Consider the following 23,832-nt stretch of genomic DNA (forward strand, 5'->3'; position numbering starts at 1 on the left):
TTATATTAATTAATATCAAGGATTATATTAAAAAAACCATAAAAGCTGTTTTCATATAAAATTTAGAATAACTAATGAAATTGAAACTACATATTAGAAATCCTCTGCAATAGTGATGCCACTCAGAATTTACAACATATTTCAACTTACTGAACAAAAAAATCTGTTTAATTTTTTTATGTATAATTTGTAATTTTTAACCAAAATTTCTTTGTAAATCTAATATACCATATAAAAGTTTTTAATAAGTTGAAATCATTGACAATCTCTATGAGCAGACGAATTTAATGGTACGTGTGTACACATTAAAATCTACTACTACAAATGTGGGGGATTTTCCCAGTAATGCATTTTGGGGCCTAATCTACCTGTCACTGCAGTCATTTCTCGTGAAACGGCAGAGTTGAATGTGATGAACGGTTTTGGTGAGCGCATTCTAATTAATCCTTATTTCAGAAATATAAATAATTTAGGAGCAGAAACTCCTCAACCGCTCGATAACAGATAACATATTTAATACAAATTGAAATCACAGTGTGTAAAATTTGATTGAATTTATGTGCAATCAAACGAAAAATAACCGATTGTTACGAAACAACGAGTGAATGCATGCATTGAAAATACACGATAATAAAAAAATGTAAGAATAGTAAAAGCAAAGAAATTGAGCAGAAAATATGGCGATAGCCGGAGAAAATGCAAATAAAAGAAGTGAATGCTAAACAAAAAATATATTTTTAAGTTATTTGGTGAAATTTTAAAAAGCTGTGTGCTTTCTAGTGTACAAAATCGATTGTAAATCAAATAATACCTCCAATTTATTTTTGGCGTTATAGAAAATAAAAAGAATTGTTTTCTGCGGCGCGTGTGATTAATCAGACTCTTATTTGTATATGTATCTAAATATGTTGGATACTCCTGCGCATAAGAGTCGAATTTGGGTGGACGGATAAACGTTCAGAATTAGTCAGACGGTAAACAGTACGGCCGGTGGCTTCTGTTGAAGCACTTAGCATTCATTGAACAAATTTTTCAATAAATACTTTGTAGTTGTTTAGAATTTTTGGTAGATTATCCCATAATGCATATTTTGAGATGACTATATTAGTAATATAAAACCTAATTGTTTATCGCAGTAATGATTAGACATTGTTAGGGCTCAAGTTAGGAAATGAGATTGGTTGAAACTAATTTTTCTTACTGTTAATTTTTTTATATTATTGATAATTTTTACTAAAATAAGAAGTAGTCCAAAAATATCCTTCTTTAACAAACATACAAATGTATGCATGTACGAATGCAAATACATATACATATGTATATACATACATACATACATATATGCATACTTCTTGTACATACTTCGTCGTGCTGTTTCTCATAAACAAAAGTGCAACCGGTTTTTATTATGATATTTTGTTTTCTATTTTCGTCCCTATTTTCTATTATCGACTAAAATTCGACGTTCAATTGTAGTACGAGGCCTCTGTTGAACAAAAGAGATAAAACACAACAAACCAAAAATCGAAAAATAGTTTAAGAATAAATAAAGCATTTGGAAAATATCGAGAAATGTAAGTACCAACAATTTCCATATATTCAGTATTTTTTTGTTTATAACTAAAATATGTATGTATGTGTCTACATACATAAATAAGTACATCTTATAGATGCAATTATAAGTATATGCTTAAGACAGAAATTTTGAGTTGATTTTCGATAAAATCTGATTTGGAATAGTATAAACAATATAGTTTGTTTATTTCTAAGCAGAAAAAGATTAAATAATTAAAAAAATATGTTTTCTATATGAACAAATTTTAATTTAACTTTAACAAAATTCTTTTTGCCAAATTGGTATTGCAAAAAATAAATAACTTTCAATAATTCCAATAAATATTCAAATTTCCATTTTGTGCCAAATTTCGATTTGCATGGGTAGGCATTTGCTAAAAAGCCAGGTGCGAACAATTGGCATTCTTAAAATAGTTGTCCGACACTCAATCGTTGAGTTCAGCGTTGGTAAAATAAGCATAAATAGCAACAAACAGTGCTGTGGCGTTAAGCATACAAACTTTTGTATAAATATAATTCATGCATGCAAATACTCTTACCTAAATACATACATATGTATGTCCGTATATACTAATGCATGTAAGTAAGTTTTATGTACCCGTGAGTTCACTTTTATAAATTTAGGTATAATAACAAAAATAATTTGCATGCAACGGTAAAATAAAATAATTATTGATTTGAGAGCGATTGTTCATAATACTTGAATTCGGCTCTAGCGACAATAGAATGTTGGTCAGTAATAATTAATTTTTAGTTGATAAGTCGATCTGACTTCCTTGTGGATATTGCCAATCGCTACTAAAACTTTCTGAGCAGATTATTGGATGTTTATTAAAATTCAAATATTAACTTCAACATAAAAATTATTTTGTTTGTGAGTTGTTGCTAAATATTTTTGGGAAAAATAATGTTATTTCCTTATCTTATCGCGCGTCGCATACAACAGTTATCTGACAATACTATCATTTACAGCTTTGCGGCTCTGAAAGAAGTAGAATACAAAAATGTTAGATATAAATATGAAAACAACAACAAACAAAAAAAATAAATAAACGTGGTAATTATAAACGCGAATGAAGTCACTAACATTCGCTATTTTTAGCAAACTAGTAACAATCTCAACCGCTGCATCGCTGTTTTGTGTTGTTGTTGTTGTAGCCTTAAGTCATTCTCCACAATGTTTGTGAATGCTTGGCGCTGCCTCTATTAAAATAACAAAAGAACCGCCGTCAGATAATTTAAACTTTTTAAGAGTCCAAGTTGAACTTTTTCGCTGGTTCCTATCTAATGACTGCACAGCGCTTGCTTACCTAAATAAGAGAGTATCTTTTGTGTGCGAATATTTTTTATTTCGCTTTTCCTTCGCTTCAAGACTTCGCCTGGGGTTAGGTGTCGCAGACTGCCATGTCAATGTGCCGCTTTTCGCTCTCCCCATTCACAAACGCCACCGGGGCTTGGCATTTATGCATTTGAACTATTGTCAGCTGTGTTTGCTCGTCGCCCGTGGAAATGTATACCGAACAAAGCATTAAGCAAACTACCTAAAATCTTTTATTGTGCAGTGCTATGGAGAGTGGTCAACAAACGTTTAAGTTTAATTGATGCATACTAAATGCATTCTAAGACGACGTGCTTTGAAAAAATATCCATAATCAAAAACGTTAATGTTTAAGCTTATAAATTCTAATTATTTAAGTTTTTTGGTTGAATTGCCGACTATAAACATATTTTTTATACTGCGAATAGTTTGTTATCGATTTATAATTGTATTTTTCTTCCCCTCGATCTCAGATATTGTTCTCGTTTCCAAAAAACGTCGGAGCCTTAAAGTATATATGATAAGTATTATAAGCTGAATCGATTTAGCCATGTACATATGTACATATGCGCAAACTAGTTCTACAGTTTTTGAGATTTCGGTCTGAAATTTTGCAAACGTCCTTTTCTGTTATAAAAACTGCTCATTCTAAATGAAGTTCTTGCATGAAAAACTTTTATATTTGTCGAAATATTTTCACGAATATGCCGGCGATTATACTCCAAGGAATCGCTGCAATCTCCGAACATATTGCTGAGATCAGTTCCATGTATATAGCTGCCATACAAACTAGCCGATCAAAATCAAAATCAACTCGCCGTGTTTTTATACCCTTTTGTGCTGTAAGAAATGCACTTATGAAGGGTATTATTGTTTTATTAATAATTTATTTGATTTTAAATTAAATTTCGCAAATTAAAAAAATTATTGCCCAGTCTGTTAGTTCTTCACATGGTATATTTTTCCTTAACGCCAGCATGTTCCCTTATCTTTTAACGGTATAACTTTGCTTCAGTTTTAACAAATTTCCGCCCGGTTATAATGCAAATCATAATGCTTCAATAATCTTCACCTAGGGTATCACCAGCGTGAATGCAGCAATTTCTTTCATCTCCATATATAAGTACATACAGACACATAGCGTTACATCATACATACATACATATAAATATACATATATGTACACATATACTTGTAACGAGTGAATGCACAATAAATTTAGTTGATTATTAAGCTGCTGTCTGCCCGGCAGATAACCACTTAGTCGTAGCCCAGGCAACGAACGCGTTAGCTCAGCTGCAAAGTTCATGACCGGCACAAAGCGCTCTACTACAACTTATCGCACTATTATTCTGGTGTGAATATGAAAAGAAACAAACAAAACCGATGAAGACAAGGAAAGCGCCCGCTGCAGATAGGTTATACTTTGGCGCTTATACACATAAAAAATATGTATGTATGTGCATACGATGCGGCGATAACACGATGTTAATCATTACGACAATGACGAAGGCTCTGAATGAACGGCTGAAAGACTTTGTTTTTTTTTCAGCTGCGACTAAGTTTTATTCCATTGTGTCGAATAATTTAAGCAACCATTGACGGCATGACTCAGAAGCGCTCAGTCCACGGCTAGATGACTTGCATAGCTTTGAGGCGAGTTCAACGTAACTAGCACGCTACACGTTGTCACTTAGTAATTGATTTGAATGCTTATTTACACTCTCCGTTACTAAATTGCTCAGCTGCACGCTTGAATATTTCCAACCACATTACTTGTAATTTAGCAAGCATTACTAAAAGCACCAGCCGTATAGCTGAAGTTGCTGCTGATTTTGATGCTGACAGTCAATTGCTGAAAATAATTAAGTGCTGCTCGCTGCGCCAAGTGAGTCAAGGTCAGTCAGAAGCTCTACAGCTTTCATCCCATGCAAGTGAAACGCTTCAGGCGGCTATTTTCTTGAGCACCACATAAAAATAGCATGTAAATATCTGAATTTTTTCTGTATGACACAGCAAGTAGTAGCCGTAGCCACATATCAAAAAGCATAAAAATTGCTTGTGCGTTCGCGTTTGCTATGCGTATCTGGTTGGCGCCTCTACGTCTTGTTGGTATGATGTCATGCATGAATGTGGCTCCAAGTTGACGCTTTGAAAGAAAGGACATGAACATAAAAGAATTGGCTGCACTGGTTGCTCACCCTGCCGACACAAATAGAACGTATTCTCTGATATGTATGTATGTGCGTGTAGTTGTAGTGACGACGAGGTACGAAACCTAAAAAGTTCAATGAATTTTTTGGGCTGCGACACTTAGTTTTTATGCTACTAGAAGTTGTAGCGCTGCATTTACTCTAATAAATTCCACTTCATATTTCGCTATTTTCTAAATTTGATAATTGAAGAATTGTTGGTGGCATAAAGTTTGTATTTTTATTCCTCATACTTAATACTGTTAGGTGAGGTGAGTTAAGGCCCATCAGAAAGAAGAAAGCTTTCCATGTCATTTAGGGGGTTATATCCACTTATGATTTTCGAAAAATCGACTTGTTTTGTACATATATCAAATGTACGTACATACATATATTTGAAGTAATTTTTTTCGAAATTTTGAAGTTGATCCGGAAAATAGTTTCGGAGATATGAGCGCATTTGTAAGAATTTTTTAACTTAATATAATCTTCTCACGAAACTTTAGACAGATTTCTTTTTAAGCACTGTTTTCATAGTCGGTGAAGAAAAGTTCTGCGAAGCGGTTGGATTGATGGACTTAAAATACTAAACCCACCTTCTTAGATATACATAAGTATTTGTTTCATAATAATGGAAGGAATACGAAATACTCTTTTTTAATCTAAGCAGCGGAATAAATTCCGATTTCTGTTGGTTGCAAACCGAAGTAAACCTTATCGTATACAATTTTCCGAACACTACTGTAGGATAACTAATGTAGCTTAAGTATTTACAGTCCAACCATTATGCGACTCTCTTGCCGCCATTATCCACCAACTCCCATGCTAACGAGTTAACAAATTCGTTACACCCCACATAGATCGACGGGCATTTTTCATCGCCATATTTTCCGCCCTATTCTTTTGACGCTTCCATTTGTGTGAGGCATTGTGCACTTTATGCACTGTGACTTGCAGTAATAGCATCGCCAGCGTCAGCAGTGGCGGCAGCGTTTGCACTCTTGGCACCATTTCACTTGAGCATTTCGCGTTCGAACAACAAACCCAGTTTTAAGAGCAGTTTAAATACATCGAAATATGTACATAAATATGTTTGTATGTGGGTCTATTTGTGCAACAAACAGCACTCTGTACTTCCTGGCGTCGGCGATATTCAGAAACTTTGTCACAGGCCATTATACAAATTGTTTTTATTTCTTAGTTTACACTTTGCTGCAGAAAAGTTATAGAAATATGAGTAATCCAGCATCACAATTGACACATTTAACAAATAGCCTTACATACATACATATTATTTATGTATACGACTGCAACGAATTTTACATTTGCGACAACTGATTTATAGAAAGAGCACAAACGGTTTTTCGAACCCATAAAACATTCTCTTCTTGTTTGAGTTTAGTGTTTTCTTGATTTTCGAAGTACTATCATAAGCATTTTCTTTGAACAACAGCAGAACACTGACACTAAATGCAATAGCTCTCAAACTGTTGCATGTAGCGATTTTAGTTTTCTATCTTGAACCGTCTTGCCATGAAGCATGTAACACTCAGAAGGAATCGTCGGTGGCCATAACAAATATAAATGGTCGGTGGTACATGCTGATTAAGCCATATCCGTCTTTTTGTATATCAACTAGTCCCTCAGTTGTTGAGATAATAGCTCTGAAATTATGCGCGCAACCTTTTCTTTCAAGAAGCTACTCATAAGTCGGAAACGCTAATATCGGACTAACTGAAGGATAAAAATCAAGTTCCCTTTTTTCTTCTTCTTCTTTACTGGCGTGGACATCGCTTATGCGGCTATAGCCGAGTTAACAACAGTGCGCCAGTCGTTTCGTCCTTTCGCTATTTGGCACCAACTGGAGATACCAAGTGCAACCACGTCCTTCTCCACCTGATCTCTCACACATACTGGAAGTCTTCCTCTTTCTCTGCTTCCACCGGAATGCAAAACCTTCAAAGCTGGAGTGTTCCTTTCCATCCGGACAACATGACCTAGACAGCGCTGCCGGTGTCTTTTGATTTGATGAATTATGGTATGTCAATGTCGTCGCAAAAGACCATAAATCGTCCGCAAAAGTTTTCTCCTGAACACTCCTAAGGCTGACTTATCAGATGATGTTATTGTCCATGCCTCTGCACCATATAGCACGACGGGGATAATGATGCAGAATTTAGTGTTTATTTGTCGAGAGAGGATTTTACTACTCAGTCCAAAATAGCATCTGTTGGCAAGAGTTATTGTGCGTTGTTGTTGGTGTTATACGAAATTATCGACGACTTCAAAGTTATGATTGTAAATAGTGAAGTGCGAGCCAAGTTGCGAATGCTAAGACTGTTTGTTTGATGAGATGAGATATTTCGTCTTGTTTCACAACCAGACCCATATGCTTCGCTTTCTTATTCAGTCTAGGGATAGCAGAACTAACGGTGCGATTGTTGAAGGCAGTGATATTAATATCATCGGCGTACGCCAGCAGCTGTACACTTTTATAGAAGATTATATCTTCTCTATTTAGCTCTACAGCTTGTACTATTTTCTCCATCAATAGAGTGAAGTAGCCACACGATAGGAGGTCTCCTTGTCTGACACCTCTCTTGAAACCGTCTGGTTTGCAGAGTTTCTTCCCGATCGTGATGAAGACTTTGGTGTTGCTCAACGTCAGTTTACACAGCCGTATTGGCTTTGCAGTTCTTTTTCGTGCTGTCGCCGCTTTAAAATCGACGAATCAAATAATTTGTTGACGGTGGGCTTCAGTATTTCACACACTGCGTTTAATAAGACCTTATATGCGATATGAAGGAGGATTATCCCACGGTAATTGACGTAGAATGTGGGCTGCTCGTTTTGTGAATTGGGCAGAGCACACCTAGGTCCCAATCTGACCATATCTGATGCCATATATCATGCACTTTATCAGTTCTTCGCCCCCGTGCTTGAAAATCTCGGCCGGTAATCCATCGGCCCCTGCTGCTTTGTTGTTTTTCAGGCGGGTAATTCGAACATTATCATAGTCAGGAAATGGAACATATATTCCATCGGTGAATTGGATTCGCCTTCTCCAGATGTAATACTTTCACTGGCGCTCATCAGGCTGGAGAAGCGTTCCCGCTATAACTTCAGTATGTTTTCCACATCAGTCACTAGATCACCACTTTGGGTCTTACAAGAGTTTGCTCCAATCTCTTTATTAGAGAAGAGTAGTCTAGCTTCGGTGCAAACGAAGTTAATCGACAGTGCTTACATGACCATCGGACTCTACGATTTCCATTATTTATCCCTATTTTCGGTTATTGGCCTTCCAAAATGTGGGAAATTTATCTGAACATTAGCTGGCTTGTATTTTCGCTTTTATAAGAAGTAAGTTAAAAATGGCGTATTTTCTGTTTGCTGGTTTTCATCCACATCAAACAATACTGAGTCAAGCGATCACAAACTTAATTTTGCAGATAAAAACGTTTTATTTATATAAAAGATTTTCCATTTTTAAGCTTTCATGAACTCTTTACAAAGAGTTGTCTCATTTGACAATGTCTTCAATTTCTAAGGAATTTCTGGAAATACTCTTTGGCAGCGCAATTTCAAATTTCGTTTATGTTTATGCAAATATAAAGCTCGTATGCCACTAAAAGCGTGCACCAACGCATATGCAAACACATTACGGTAAGGACCAACAAATTGGATTTAAATAAATTAAATGACAAACTCGACAAATATAATAAAATCGTCAGTCTATGATTACCCTCAGTAGCATGACCCACAACATCTGCACTCTTGTTCACCGTCAAGAGTAAAACTCTGCGCTGAGCCACTAATGCGGATTTTATCTAAAATCAGTAAAATGCAGTAAAAGTAATTAGGGCGAACCAAGGCGTAGCGGCACACAGCGCGAGCAACACACGTGTACATATATATGTAATTATTTGTATGTATTATGGTAATTTATACACATTAGATAGGTATGTACATGCATAGGTTTATACACTTGCATATATGTAATTGAAAATGTTATGAACAACGTCACAGGCAGCATAAAAGAAGTCACTGAAGCTTGAAAATTTCAAATATGAGCGCAAGTGCAAATGCGAACGCGAGCATTCTCGGAACGAGTACCTTTTGGGCGCCCACGGAGGTGAACATTTGATACAAAAGCTCATGGTACATAACACACACACACACACAGCCATACAATGTTTAGATTTATTTATAATATACACATATACACTTATTTATATGCTGACTTCGTTGTTGGTCGAAAAAATGACGGCTGCAATGCATTTCTGTGCAGTTGCATGTTAAATACATATGAACACTGGTTGGCACAATCGTATAGCGTGTTTCAAAGGCGGACAGGTGTTGTGCCGCACGAACGCTGCAGCGCGTGTATAGGCGTATAAGCGACGGCGAGCAGCATGGGAAGAGGTTAATAAGCAGCTGGGTCGAGCCGGCCAGCCTAGCTAGTTGGTCCATTTGTTCATCCATTTATCGAATGGTGAGAAAATGTGTTTTTACAAAGACACCCCTTAACATAACACACACCTATACATATACACCTAAGCGTTTATTGGCATTAGATAAATGGTGCCTATGAAAAATGCAACTCTGCACTTGCATGTAAAATCAACTCTAAAATTGTTAACTCTCTGACATTTACTGCATCTGTCAATTGATTTTTTGTTTATTGTTGCACTGTTGTTGCAGATTCTGTGAATGAAATTAAAAAATAGCTGTAAATTGTATGCATTTCGATTTAAGCGTATTTCGTTGCATTTAAAAATTTTTCAGTATGATGCATTGATTTAGTCGAAGGTCAATCGTCACTGAAGACTATAGATCTGAAGTCAATTCAATACCAACTTGTTTGAACTTTCATTCGTTCATTATTATCTTGACAATATCCGGTGGTAGCACTGTATAATTATATTTTTATGAAGAAATGCTACAAAGACTTTAACGAAGTTATCAGAGAATCATTATCGAAACCTGGAAGATTGTTCTGTAAAGTCTTAACCGGTAGTTGGCGCTAGATAGTTATAACCAAAAATCGTTTTATAACTACCATTTCGGTTCTTATTTGAAAACTATACACTATAATACCCTTTGAAGGGGCATTTTTTATATTATTAAATGGTATAAAAAGATAATTATCCTAAGTTTGAACTATCAATTCATATAGCACCTACTTACTACTATGAGCAAAAAAATAGTAAGACTTTGTTCATAACCTTACAATTATTAATTTATTCTTTAAAATCTATGTTGTCCCTCTCAAATCAATCTCCCGTGGCCTCAACACACTTGTGCAAACGATTTTTTTCAGTCCTCGAAACAGCTGTTAAAGTAAAATTCTGGAATAGCCTTCAATGCGAAGGGGATTCTCGTTTAATGTCTTCAATTGACTCAAAACGGTTTCTCCGGAGCGGTCGTTTGAGTTTGCTGAACAGCCCGAAGTAAATGGAATACGGTAGTTGCGGCATAATATTGGTTGAAAATTTGGCGGAAAACTCACAAAGAATCAATACAGTATGCGACGGTGCATTATCGTGCTGCAAAAATCAAGATTTGTCGACCCGTAATTCCGACTCCTTTTTACGAATAGCTTCGCGCAAAGGACGCATAACATTCAAATAGTATTTCTTTTGACAGTTCCTCCACACCTCAGTAATCGGCTTAGCCTCGATTTTCGACTTTCTTTGACGTGGCTTTTTCGAATTCGGATCACTTTTGCCATGATATTTGGCCGATCGATCGTCTGTTTCCGAGTCGTAAGCATAGATCTAAGACTCATCGCCAGAAATAATACGTTTCATGACATCCTGATAATCGGAAAGCATTGTTTCAAAATGGATTTCACTAATCCTTCCGATATTCCAACGATGTCAGTAAAATCTCTGACTATTAATCATCGATTCTCAATCACCAATTCCTTTATTTTATTGACAGTTGATGCTGATGGCCGCCGTATACGTAGTTCGTAGTCAATGCGTTCTCAATCCTCTTTGAATAATTTGTACCAATCAAAAACGCTTTCCGCGGCAAATAATTATCACCGAATTCCTTCTCAAAGATTCTGAACGTTTCGGCACCAGAAATTTGACACACCAAACTTAATGGAACTTCTTTGTTTGACAATTTCACTCATCGTAAAAATCCCCGAATTCATTTTATGTACTTTAGAAAGACGAAAAATTTTTTTTTTTGAGGAATTGGTTTTCGTGCGAAATTTAAATTAAAAAGTCTTATTATTTTTTGCTCGAGAGAGGTGGGAGTATATGCTTCGATATCTGACAAATGAGCAGGTTCTTTGGGAGAAATGAACATACTATTCAAAATGTTACAAACCAAGGGACTAGTTTAAGTATGTATATAGAAACATATGGACAGGCAGATGGACCTGTCTAAATCGGCTCAGCTCATTTATATATGCACATTTTTAATAGGGTTTCCGACATTTCCTTCTCTCTGCTACAAACTTCTTAGTTTAGTAACTGTTTAGAGTATAAAAATTGTACTGTTTTAAAGTGTCTTATTTTAAAATTATAATCTTGAATAAGTACATACATATATTCATATTTCAAGCAATCGATTCAACTTCACGTTCGAGTGTGAGTATTGGAAGAACTGCTTTAATAACCCTCTCAAGTACTTGTAATAGTAGAGATAAGGCTGTTAATATTTATTGACGATTGACTTTTATTGCCGAGAGAACTCAAAATATATTATTTTAACACATATGTATGTACATGTTTATAAAAGTAGATAAAGCATTTTTCTCATTTTACTCAGTATATAAACTATAAAGTTTCATAACATACATTTCTTTTTAGAAAAGAAGAAAGTCGTGATTCCTCGACTAAGATATGTCGATATTTAAATACAGTTATTCCAAGCAATAAATTTGAGAACCTCTCAACTATTTTGTTATCTCTTCGGTTCTTCTAGATAATTATTCTTCATGCGAATATACAGATATACTCCCTGATAGATATGCCTTTGGAGCAAAGAAATCGAAATGGGAATCCATATTACTTGCCTACTTTCCTGAAATTAAATACTACTTCTACAAACACATATGTATACATATTTAATTTGTTTTTGCCACATTAAGCCTCACTCCCCTCCTCCACCACACTACACTCCAAAACGATTGTAGCGAAAAGAAGCATAACGAAAGCGAAAAAACATACAAACAACATAAATAAAACAAAATGCAGCAGAAAACTAACTTTTTATTTGACTTAACGTACTCAAATTTCATTGCATTTGTGATAAGTTCAGTTCCCCTTCGCGCAGCTCTTCGTCCCCTTTCTATCGTTGTCGTGGCTGCGTAGTGTTCGCCATAATATTCGGTGTCGATGTCATGACGCGTTGTTCTTGTTGTTGTGCAGTTCAACTCTCGTCAGTTTTGCTATGAGCGCCGGTGTGATGTTTTGGTCGACTTTGTGCTGAAGTGTTGTTTTTATTGTTATTTGATTTAAAGTGGTGTACTTGGTATTCTCCTGCTGCTGACAATGGCTTTGTCACTTGACTTTGTCTGTGAGTAGGTCTGTCGTTCAATTGAATTCAAGGTCAGAGCGATTTTTTTCAACGTGCTTCAATTTCAACGACGGTGTAACATTGCACGCCGGCGTTGGTAGGGTTAACGAGCGCTAAACAAGGAAGAAGAAGCCTAAACAGAAATCATAAACAAATGCGTGGTGTTGTAAAGTTGTTGGCTCTCACTTTACGTCGGCGCGTGTTAAAATGAAACAGTAAGTGTTGATTAGGCGAAGATTTCGACGATTCGTTTACTCTAATTAACAAAGCTTCAGTGCCGAGTGTTGATTGCTTTTATACGCCTCTGTGTTTTGCAAATATATTTGGACCCTTTTTTATTTTTATTTTTTATACTTCTAAATTTATTTTACATTTTTACTTTTGCATTTTTAACACTTTTCTGTCTTTTTTCAGATTTCCTCTAAAGTTTAAAAATAAGCTATACCTATATAACGGTATATCAACTCAAATGCTTTAAAAAGTACTCATTTTAAATATTATTTGAGGTAAGTGCGCTAAATATAAAACACACAAACAATAAAAACTCTTAGTATGCACATTAGATCGGGTTGATTTACAGACAGACAAAAAACGGAAAAATCACGTCAAGTTCTTTAGAAATCAAAAAAATTTATTCGCCAGTTTCTGAGATATCCGAATGAAATTTAATACACAGGTGCATTTGGATATTCTATTCATCATTTGTCAGAATCGGTCAGATTAAACTACTATACCACATACCTTTCATACAACCGTTTATTCAGATATTTTAACTTCGCTTTTAAAATCAGTGGCTTTAAACTGGTTTTTGGACCATAGTCTGTTTATCAAAGTTGTTCAAAACGATCCGTAGAACATCTCCCGCATACGAGATTTTATGGAAAAAAGACGACCCTCTCTAATGTACATACTCGTATGCTAATTCGTTTGGATGTATGTATGTGTCTTGCAGTACTAAAGAAAGGGCATAGTTTACTGGGTCAATAGCTGTTTAAAACAGCAGCCAATAAATACAGTTTGGCTCTCTCTAAAAGCCAAAGCATAAAAAGTAGAATTGGCTGAGTTGCTTAGTTATTCTTAGAAGGCACGAAGTGCAAATACGAAATGTATTAGTAACGGGTTATCCATTTCCCATCAAATATGCAATAAACTAACTTTGTACACCCAGAAGGAAACGTCGAAGACCCTATATAATAATCAGCGTAACCAGCGGAGTCGATTTAGCTATGTTCGTCTGTCCCTTCTCAGTTTTGGAGATATCAATCTAAGATTTTGTACACATCCTTTTCTTCTGATGAATCTGCTCAATTGTTGGAACCGCCGATATCGGACCACTATTGGATATATGTAGCTGCCATACAAACTGACTAACCAAAATTAGGTCCTTTTATGGAAAACTTTTTTAAATTGGCGATATAGTATCTTGACGAAATTGGGCATATCCACTCTACCATATACATACATACAAGAGTACAATCTCCAAACAAATTGTTAGGTCGGGCCAATGAAAATCAAATCAAGAACTTTGTTGTACAGAAGCTTTTTTATTTGCGAATGTTATTAAAGGATTACAGTAACCGAAGATAACGTTCCTTCTGTTTCTTTAATATGCCATAATTGGAAACCACTCTAATTCTTTCTTGGAATCTTCGGATTTCCTAATAACACTATTAATGATTTCGTAAATGTCAAACGTTCCGCTTGATATCCCAACTATCGTACTCTTACTTGTGTGTGTTTCACTCTCACTGGGAGTCTCTGCAACATAGCCACTTATGCGGCCAACAATTTACTTAACTCGTATAAAAATACATTCGGATCTGACAACCGATCGCTAACTAAATATCAACGCTTAGCAAGTTGTATGCAACAAAATTGGCAATCGATGCACATCCACCTATACGATAGAGCCACTGACAGGCACTCACTTAGATCTGGTTGAGTGTATAGTATGTCTGCATGTCCCAAAGTGCTAAACGTTTAATACAAGTACATATGGCAATTTATTTTTAATGTGTTTGCCATGTGTAGGTACAACATTTTTTACTCGCGTATTCGGGCTATTTTTGTTATTTACAGTACTAACTCAATCATACGAACCTGTCGATCCAGCGATTGTCAATTTATTATTAATTTTTATTATTTTTATTTAAATATTTATTTATTTTTTGTTGATGAAAAAGGTGAAACGACTTGGTTCAGCAAAAGAAAAATTAATTATTAATTATGTCTGAAACTAATGTTGCACTTTTCGCGGCTCCACTGTATTTATCTCGATTTTTGATTATCTATCGTTGCACCTACAGCACAGTGGAAATCAATTTACTTTTAATTGGCCTCCGCGTTTGCGAAGCCAACTGATTGCCGCGAACCACGTCGCGCCCGTGTTCGCGTTGGGCTACTCCTCATGCCTGCTGCTTTGCCTTGATGGCGCTTTCACAGACCGCAAATTCTCAGTTTTACTGGCGGTTGCGGTCGATTAAGTTTCGAAAATTTTCGGCAATTTTCTGCACATAAACGTTTAAAGCATGTAGAAAATTAAAAGCACTAGACTTTTTTTAAATAATAAAAAAAAAAGTGAAAATTTTGTTAATAAATCATTAAACGCGAACACCTTTTGTAGCTAACGAAGCTGTGATTAAAAATGTATAATAATCATGAAAACCTAAAGCAAGCGCGGTGAATTTGAAATTGTGCATTTATACCTAAAGTTATGTAATTAATGAGAACCAAAAAATTTAAATGGAAAAAATTTAGTTCTAAAAGGATTAAAACATCTAAATAAATGCAATTTAGTAAAAATTTGGTATAAGTTTGTTTTGTAATTTATAAAGGTGGAAAAAAAATATTTCGTTTAAAATAGAGTGAAATCGCGTATAAATAAAGTGCATTGAAATGATTATGTAATTTGAAAAAGTAAAGAGAGATGTAATAAATAAGAAACTTACTTAAATATATCCGATAACATAATTTAAAATGAAATGAATGAATTGAAAAAGTACTGGGTTCATATACATGAAAAAAAAATAATTTTGACGCAAGATTTTAAACCAAAAAACCTTAAACTTAAAAAGAGAGTAAAAGAAAAAAGAATAAAAATAGGCACTTGTAGCTAGCGGCACACCTACGTGACCGTCTTATAAAAAGGAATACTATTTCAATAGTTTTAATATGAATATGGACTCAGAAAACAAATTTTTACTAGAAGATATTGTCCCCACAATTAATTAAAAATTGATAAATGGGATCGTCTCAGGGTGACGCTCCGAAAATCTCTGATTTTCGCTACTTTTTTTAATGTTGAAATCATCTAATTAGTCCGATTTTTTTGCATAAATAAATACATTCACGACGATTCTTTTTTCGACAGTTTTTCGTAGAAGAAGTAACAATATTTCAAAAAAAAAAAACTTCCATAGCGCGATAGATAATGACGTTAAAAAAATTCTGTGCAAATTGGAACCAGATATCTTCAAAACTTTTCCTTTTAGAGTGGAAACCGTTTTGAAAAGCACTATTCTAAGAAAAGCGCGTTTAAAGATTGTTGTTTCTTTTCTACAAGAAACGCTGTAGCGACTGTAATAATTTTAATTTCGATTTCAAAATTTTAGAGAATGTTTTTTACAGTATATACTATCCGATAATGCAACAAAATTTCACATTGAGACGATCCCTTAAAATTTTGGTCTTTATTGGCCTGCCAAAACTCAATTTTGGATCAGATCAAAAACCTGGTAGGTCATTGGATGAAGAACTATGTACATACATATATACTGAACACTAAGCAAACATTGGTGATCAGTTCATTTGTCTTTAGGTAATTATTCAAGAAAATGTGAAAAATATAGTTTTGGGAAAATCGCGTTCAAAGATAAACTGATGGAGCAGATGTCGTTGTTGTTATAGCAGCAGAATTCTGCCGAGTTGACTGTCCTTGTTTGAATAGAAAATCTGGGTCTGTTCCGGTTACGTAGAGCCGACTGCCGTGGGAACGACTGATCCGATAGAGCAGATCGAACTGAGCGGCTACACGTTGTAACTGTAACTCAAAAATTCTTTGGAAATTTTTGTCTGTTCATTTTAAATGTATAATCTATATAAATATGAAATTTTTTTAAACTATAGGCGGTGTGACGTCAAATTAGATTTAATTTAAATGAATATAAAATGTAAACTTCATCTCTGAATTTAATTCCATTCTTTAACATAGTCGAATGTGCCGTTATTTTTAGTTTCCAATTTTTTAATATTGAAATTTTATTAGAGAATCGTAAATTATAGTAACATCGTCTATTAAGCAGTCTCCACGGCTGTTTCATGGTTCCTTTCGTTGAATGCCTGAGTTCGGTCTTCACGGCGCTGCAATAAAAATGTGTGAAAAGTGTAAAATGTTTATTTCAAAAATCTATTTGATGATGAACGAATTGTGAGCACGCTACAGAAGCAATAAAATGCAAGTTTTACAAATTTGAAAGTAAATATTAACAGAGTTATGATGTTTGGTGTAATAGACTAAAATATAGAAATACAAAAATAGCAAATATATGTTTAACAATTAAAATAAAACTAAAATAAAATCGTAATAATTTTTACAAAGTTTACAATTCTGACTGGCAGCTGGGTGTAGGGTATCAGCTATATCATTGGTAATTAAATTGTTTTGTTTAACACATTCTTCGCGGGGAATCTGATGAATTTATAGTTGCTTATTTGTTCTTGTTTTTTTTTTTTTTTTGGCAATTTCTCGTTGGTGTTGCGTGCAAGTTTGGCAGCTTTTAGAATCACTTACTTCTACTTGGTGCAAAGTGAAAATTAAAAGCGTTGCATGGCTAAAATTAAAAAATGAAAAGTGCGCGAGAAAATGTGTAGTGCGAGCGAAAAATACGCTAACGCAACGTTCCAAGTGCGGGGTAGAGTGTTCGCGTTGATTTTTTGCGGCTAAAAAATAATTTTAAAGAATTGGCTACAAGGCGTTAGTTGCAATTGAAATTAGAACGCGCATTTATGTAATACATAAATAAATTATAATATATATACATGTATGTATGTATGTGTAGATTTAAAGCTGCCAAAATGATAGCGCTATTATTTTTAGTTTTTCGTTTTTTTCTTCGTTTTTTTTTTGTTTAAGTAGAAGGCATGTGTGCGTGCTCTTAGCTAATTGACAAGTGAAATATTGAAACAAGATAAAAAAGGAAAACAATTATTTTTACAACACCACAGCATGCGGCAGTGTGCAGCCTTTTATGGGCTGTATTAGCCAGACGGATACTGTTTTTATTTTTTTTTACTTTAACACAAATAACAACAATGCGCGGGTGATGAACTCTTTTGCCGGCAATAACCTAAAATTGGAACTGCTCACCACCAGCGCTAGCGCATAGACAGGTACATATACTTGTATGGATTTATTTAGGATAAATGTCGACTTATGTACTATACATACATACATATGTACTATATATATTGAATTTTTTATAAATTAATTTAAAATGTATCATATGATTACAGGCCAAAAACGAAAATAATAATTAGAACTTTCGTGCGCACATAAAAAAATTAGGTCAATAAACATGCTTATATTTACTTTGTTGTTGTATCAACAGCTGTTAGGAAGAAATCAATGGTGTGTTTAAAATATGGCCACGTTTTGCAAAATATTTCCCAGCACATTAAATAAATGTGTAACTATAACTTTCTTACCACGAAATAAATTGCATAAATGGCACCATTAAAAAAGTGCATTATTTGCAACAATTTTGTTAAACTTCCCCGAAGTATTTATTCACAATTTCGCAGCTCATTTTCCGCCCGCAACCGCCTTAATGAACCGACTAAGCAGATACTTGCTCGCGCTGAATGTCAGTCAGCAAGCCGATCGGCTCGTAGTTACTCATGAAATTGCTGATCTAATGACACCCACGGGTCTATAATTTGTTTAATTACACTGTAATTCGTCGCGAGATAGCGGCGTGTGTTGTGTGAACCTTTGTATGTAAAAGCGTGTATTTGTGTGATTACTTCATAATTTGTTATTGACGGTAGCAAAATGCAGTCATAGTACATTCTGTTGGACATTTTAATAATTATACTTATATTATGTCTAATGTCTGCCTTATATCAGCAGAGCTTATGGGAATTTTTCAGCTTCGTGCCGTTTTGTTATTGGCTCAATGGCATTCCAGCTGCTAAGCGGGCCAGTTTTGTTCTGCATTCACATTTGATTTGAAATTAGCTTGGATTTTTGCTAGGTTTGCGAAATCGATAAAACGATTCTCAATAAAAGCTTTTTACGATCACAGTTTTCAGCATACTGAAAATCCAAAGAAATCTTAATTACCAACTTATAATTTTAAGACTTCTGTAAGAATTTGGAACTCGATTTGCTAATATGGTTCCTGAGTCACAAGTAAGATTTTCTTTAATTGCCTATAATGGCATTTTTAATGTTCTTGGTTTGAAAAATCGAATGACATCTTAATCAGTAACAAAGGCACAATATACCTTAAGGGGTTACATGGGTTTAAGGGTTTCAAAAAATCGAATTTTTTATTGTCTTATTAAATTCTACAACATCTCTAGAATATTGTCCTAAATTTTCAACTGAAGTTGGTTCGAGTAATAGGTTCGGTGATACAGCCTTGACAACTTGTGCGCTCGAGGCTAGCTAGGCTATGTGCGCCGTCTTTGAACGCGTTTTTCTCGAAACTGTGTTTTTGAAGTCCGATTTTCCGATTTTCATTTCATTTTACACAGGTCTTTTTGAGATACAATTCTTATAGACCTAAATGAAGAATTTGTTTCCAATTACAAATATTTGAAAAAAATAGCGAAATTTTCACTGAAATTGTATTTTTTTTTTTAATTTTTGCAAAAATTCTATTTTCAGTTTTTTTTCCTTCGTCCAAGTTCTAAGTTAAGGTTTTAACTGAAACACGTATGTTTTCACTTTAGATGATCCTGTAAGGAGTTATACTGCCAACGCAGGCGCATCTTTTTTCCGAGGAGTTACCGGAAATGACGTCGCTTTGGCTGAGTTAAAAATATTTTTTTTTCCAAAAATTTCATAATTTCTTTGTTAGCAATAAAAAATTCTAATAAAATATTTTACTTTTTATATGAGAAAAAAATGTAGAAAAAATGCTGTTTTTTACCCGATGAAACCCGTGTAACCCTTTAATTCGCACTGCAAACCTCGATTAAATTCTAATCACCAACCCATAATTTTTACTATCTTAGATTTTAAATTTCTAAAATTTTCTTAAATTTCCTTTACTTTTGAAAAACCAATTTCTTTAGTTAACGAATATTCTCTTGACATTCCCTTTCTTTTCAAATGAAAATGTGTGTCTGTCAAGAAACTATAAAATGTTTATAGTGGCGCCCGCATATTCATATAAAATTTGTAAACGTTTCTGATACTAAACGCAATCGTACTGGTTTGATAAATTGTTTGTAGATAAGATTTGGCAATGACCAAATTTCAATTTGAGTTTTGTTGCTTTTTTGTGTAGCCATTATACATACATATATATATCTACATAAATTGATATACATACATATATACATAAATAAGTCCATTTATAATGTATAAGATATCGATTAACCTTTAAATTGCTTTCAAATTTACTAAATATTCGTTTGAGTTGGCTAAACTTGAGAAATTATTTATCTTCTTCGGAATTTTCAATAGCTTTCTCATAAATTTTCGTTTTGTTGTTTATATTTCTCTAAAGAAATGATACCAATACAATGTATACATACAAACAAATGTTCCTAGAGCTATATACATTAGAGTGATTCAAAAAAATTTTTTTTTTTTTCGTTTGGTACTCGCAAAAATATTTTTTTAATTGTAACGGGAAGGTCCTCTTACATACAGTTTTCTATTTTTTCTTATTATCAGATAGAAAAATTTATATCTCGCTTCCAAATACTTAAAAAATATATTGTTCCTTAGATTTTGTAGGAAATTGAATGCTCTACAAAAAAGGTCTATTATGATTTTTTCGTAAACTCAAACGTTTAAAATATATTAACAGTTAAAGTTTGTTTATTTTTGGGAAAATTTTTTATTTCTTATGAATTTTATAACTCAATGAAAAAAAAATATTATGAATGATGAAACTCACAGTTTTGTAGGAAAGTTACTGCTCTATAAAAATGGTCTTATATGATTTTTCGATTAAGTTAAGCGTTTACGAGATATTCATCGTCAAACATCAATGCATATTAGGGTGGATCAAAAAAAATTTTTTTTTTTTTGAATCACTATAATATACATAGTACATAGCTATGAATCAGGTCTTTGATTAAAGAAGGTGCTTGAGTTTTTGTAAGGCCTTATATTATCTTCAAACAGAATTTTATTTCGGGTTTTCAATGACTATCATTCATAACGCTAACTTACTATACATATATACTCATATGAAAATAAAGATAAAGAACAGATTTGTATGCACAGATAAGTATATAGTATATTTATGTACATACATACATATGTAATATCCCAATGGCGACAAGCAGAGCCGCCTTTAAAGCAACAAAGAAATTAAATATTTGCTTGTTGACCGGCCGCCCCGTTTTGTCAATCAACCAACCTTGACCAAAAAACACCACATTTGAAAAGCAATAAACGCACAGTATATATACATATGTATGTACATACTGTATATAATTCTGTTGCAGTATATGAATGTGTATCTACGTCTGTATGTAGGCAAAGACCAGGCCTTTAATTTTATGAAACCTTCATGCAGATACGCTGGATGGTGGCGAAAGCGCCAAAACACGACTGGCATAATGGGGGAGAGCACGACGCTTGAATGAATGAATCAGCTGAATTTACAGTTATTCATTTACATACATATATGTACATTATTTGATATGTACTTATAGTATACGAGTATGTACGTACATATGTATTTTCGAAATTACCATTTAATATTTTGATTGAAAAATTATTGGTTTCAAACGAGAGCGGAACTATAAGCTTTTTAAAGTAGGAGTAAAAGCGTATTTAACTTCCAAATGTTTATATAAATACACTTTCAAATTTTCTATTTAGTATTTAAATTAATATTGAAAAATTCTACAAAAGCTAACCTGAAAATCAAACGTTTTACAACTGTATCTTTCGAAGTTTGGAGAACATAACAGATAATCATTTTCAAGTTGAACGCCAATCCAATTAAAAAATCGAATTGTCGAGAGATATATTTTAATTAGAAAAGGCAGATATTAGTTTTCCTAGAGGATGAAAGAACTAATTTTGGCTTTTCTAGAAATCAAGTTACATACTCATGCATACATTATTTGTAAAGTTAAAGTACTCGTAGCGAATGTATCGATATATATTCCATATAAAGGATAAACGACCTTTGTTGCGTGGATATGCACGCCTTTCGAGTGGGCTTAGCTTTTTACTGCATTCAAGAAAAAGTGTGAAAAAGCAACAGAACACATGAACATGAAAGAGTTGTTTACAGAGCCCTTTTCCGGTGTCAGAGGAAACGCAAATTGTCTGCCACAAACGATAAAAGGCGGTCGAATGAGTTATGGCGCGAGTGCGCTGGTTTGGTCTGTGTGGGGGATTCGCGTAAAAATCATAGCCGTGGATGATGAGGCGACTGCAATCGTATCATGTCGTACCATGCGCTACATTTGTACAACTGTACATATGTTTACATAACTATGCTTTTCAATATAAATATAGTGTTGCATTTATTGGCATTTATCGAGAAGTCGGATGGAGTATTGTACTTCGTGCCACACACACGCTGTGCGATTAAAGGCAAAATTTAGCTTTAAATTCGACATTTGATTTTAGTTTTAAATTGCCTTCAACGTTACCTGCCGCATTTAGTGTTTGTTTATAGTATATGTATGTATGTATGTAAGTATGTATGTATGTATGCATATATGCATGTGAGTGTGTTTGTATGTTTTTGTTATTTAGCTGGAAGGGAGCTTTTTTCATTTCGATTGTTTATAGGAAAATGTTGGCATTGATCGTACGAGTATTATTTTTATTGGGAAAAAACTTGCGCTTAGTTTCGTTTATGCCGGTGTTTTAATGTACATTCATACTATGTGTAGGTACATATACATACATATGTTTTTACACACATATTTATTTATTTTACTGCTTGAATGCATTTGTGAAAGTCACAGTGTAGTGAGCAGCGCCAGCACCGCGACCACGAGTAGTCAATTTGAAAGGGACCCAAAGCATACATATACATATTTACATGTTTAGATATATACCGTCAACACATACGTTTATATAAGCACATAGAGCATCCAGAAATACTTTAAGCGCTGAAGGTAATGGAACCAGAATTTTAAATCATGAAAACGCTAAAATAAATTTTATTAATTTTTTTTAATTTTTTTTAATTTTTTTTAAATTTTTTTAACACAATTGTAATCACTAGTCGAGTAGGTGTTGCAATCGTAAGAAAATGTACAGAATTATAGAAAAACCTGCGCTAATCAGCCAAGCTGAAAAGTTGCCTTTTGCGCTCTCAACTGGCTAACCCACCAGTGTCAACGCACAAACTCTGCCCAACAACCACGTTCGCATTCTGACAGAACTTATTGCGCAGATAAACACACATGAATATAACACCTTGCACTTGGCGTTTCAATAGCTGAAGTTCTGGTTTCTGTCTTTCCACCCACGCGTTTCCATTACATTCCAAAAATATTTTGTAAATAATAACAAAAAATAAATATAGAATAATATTCTTTCGGTGAATGCCAATCAAAATATTATACATACTTGCATATATGGACGGTGCAGACCAAATATACCATTTACATACATACATATATGGTACAACAAAGGCGGCACGGGAAACCAATAAGTAAACATACAATTTCTGTATTTAATCTCATGACTGAGTTTATTGAAATTTAAAATAATCCTGCTTCATTTTAATTTCAATTTTCTTTAAAAGTTAAGTAAAACTTTTATACCCTGAACATATTTTATTATGTTTACTATGAAATTTGTGTTAGCCAAAAGGAAACGCCGGAAACCTAATGAAATATATACAATAGTCGATTTAACCCACTGTCTGTATATACGCGAAAGAGTCCACCAGTTTTTGCAAGAAGCAGCTTAATTGTTGGCCCCGTCGATATCGGACCACGATTGGGTATAGTAGCTGCCAAATACAAACTGATTAATCAAAACCAAGCCCT

General features: G+C 34.1%; 1 protein-coding gene across 5 annotated transcripts in view; it reads left to right on the forward strand.

Moving 5' to 3' along the window:
* The first annotated feature begins 395 nt into the window (after positions 1–395).
* The window catches only part of LOC120773526 (F-actin-monooxygenase Mical), a 92,787-nt gene continuing 69,350 nt past the window's right edge, over positions 396–23,832 (forward strand). The window contains exons 1-3 of one of the 5 annotated variants that reach the window (XR_005705175.1): positions 396–425; positions 1,477–1,574; positions 13,039–13,130. The gene's annotated coding sequence lies outside the window, so the exon portion shown is untranslated. The other 4 variants (XR_005705171.1, XR_005705173.1, XR_005705172.1 and 1 more) reach the window with 4 other exon arrangements.

Source organism: Bactrocera tryoni, chromosome 1 (assembly GCF_016617805.1).
Source record: "Bactrocera tryoni isolate S06 chromosome 1, CSIRO_BtryS06_freeze2, whole genome shotgun sequence".
Classification (NCBI taxonomy): domain Eukaryota; kingdom Metazoa; phylum Arthropoda; class Insecta; order Diptera; family Tephritidae; genus Bactrocera; species Bactrocera tryoni.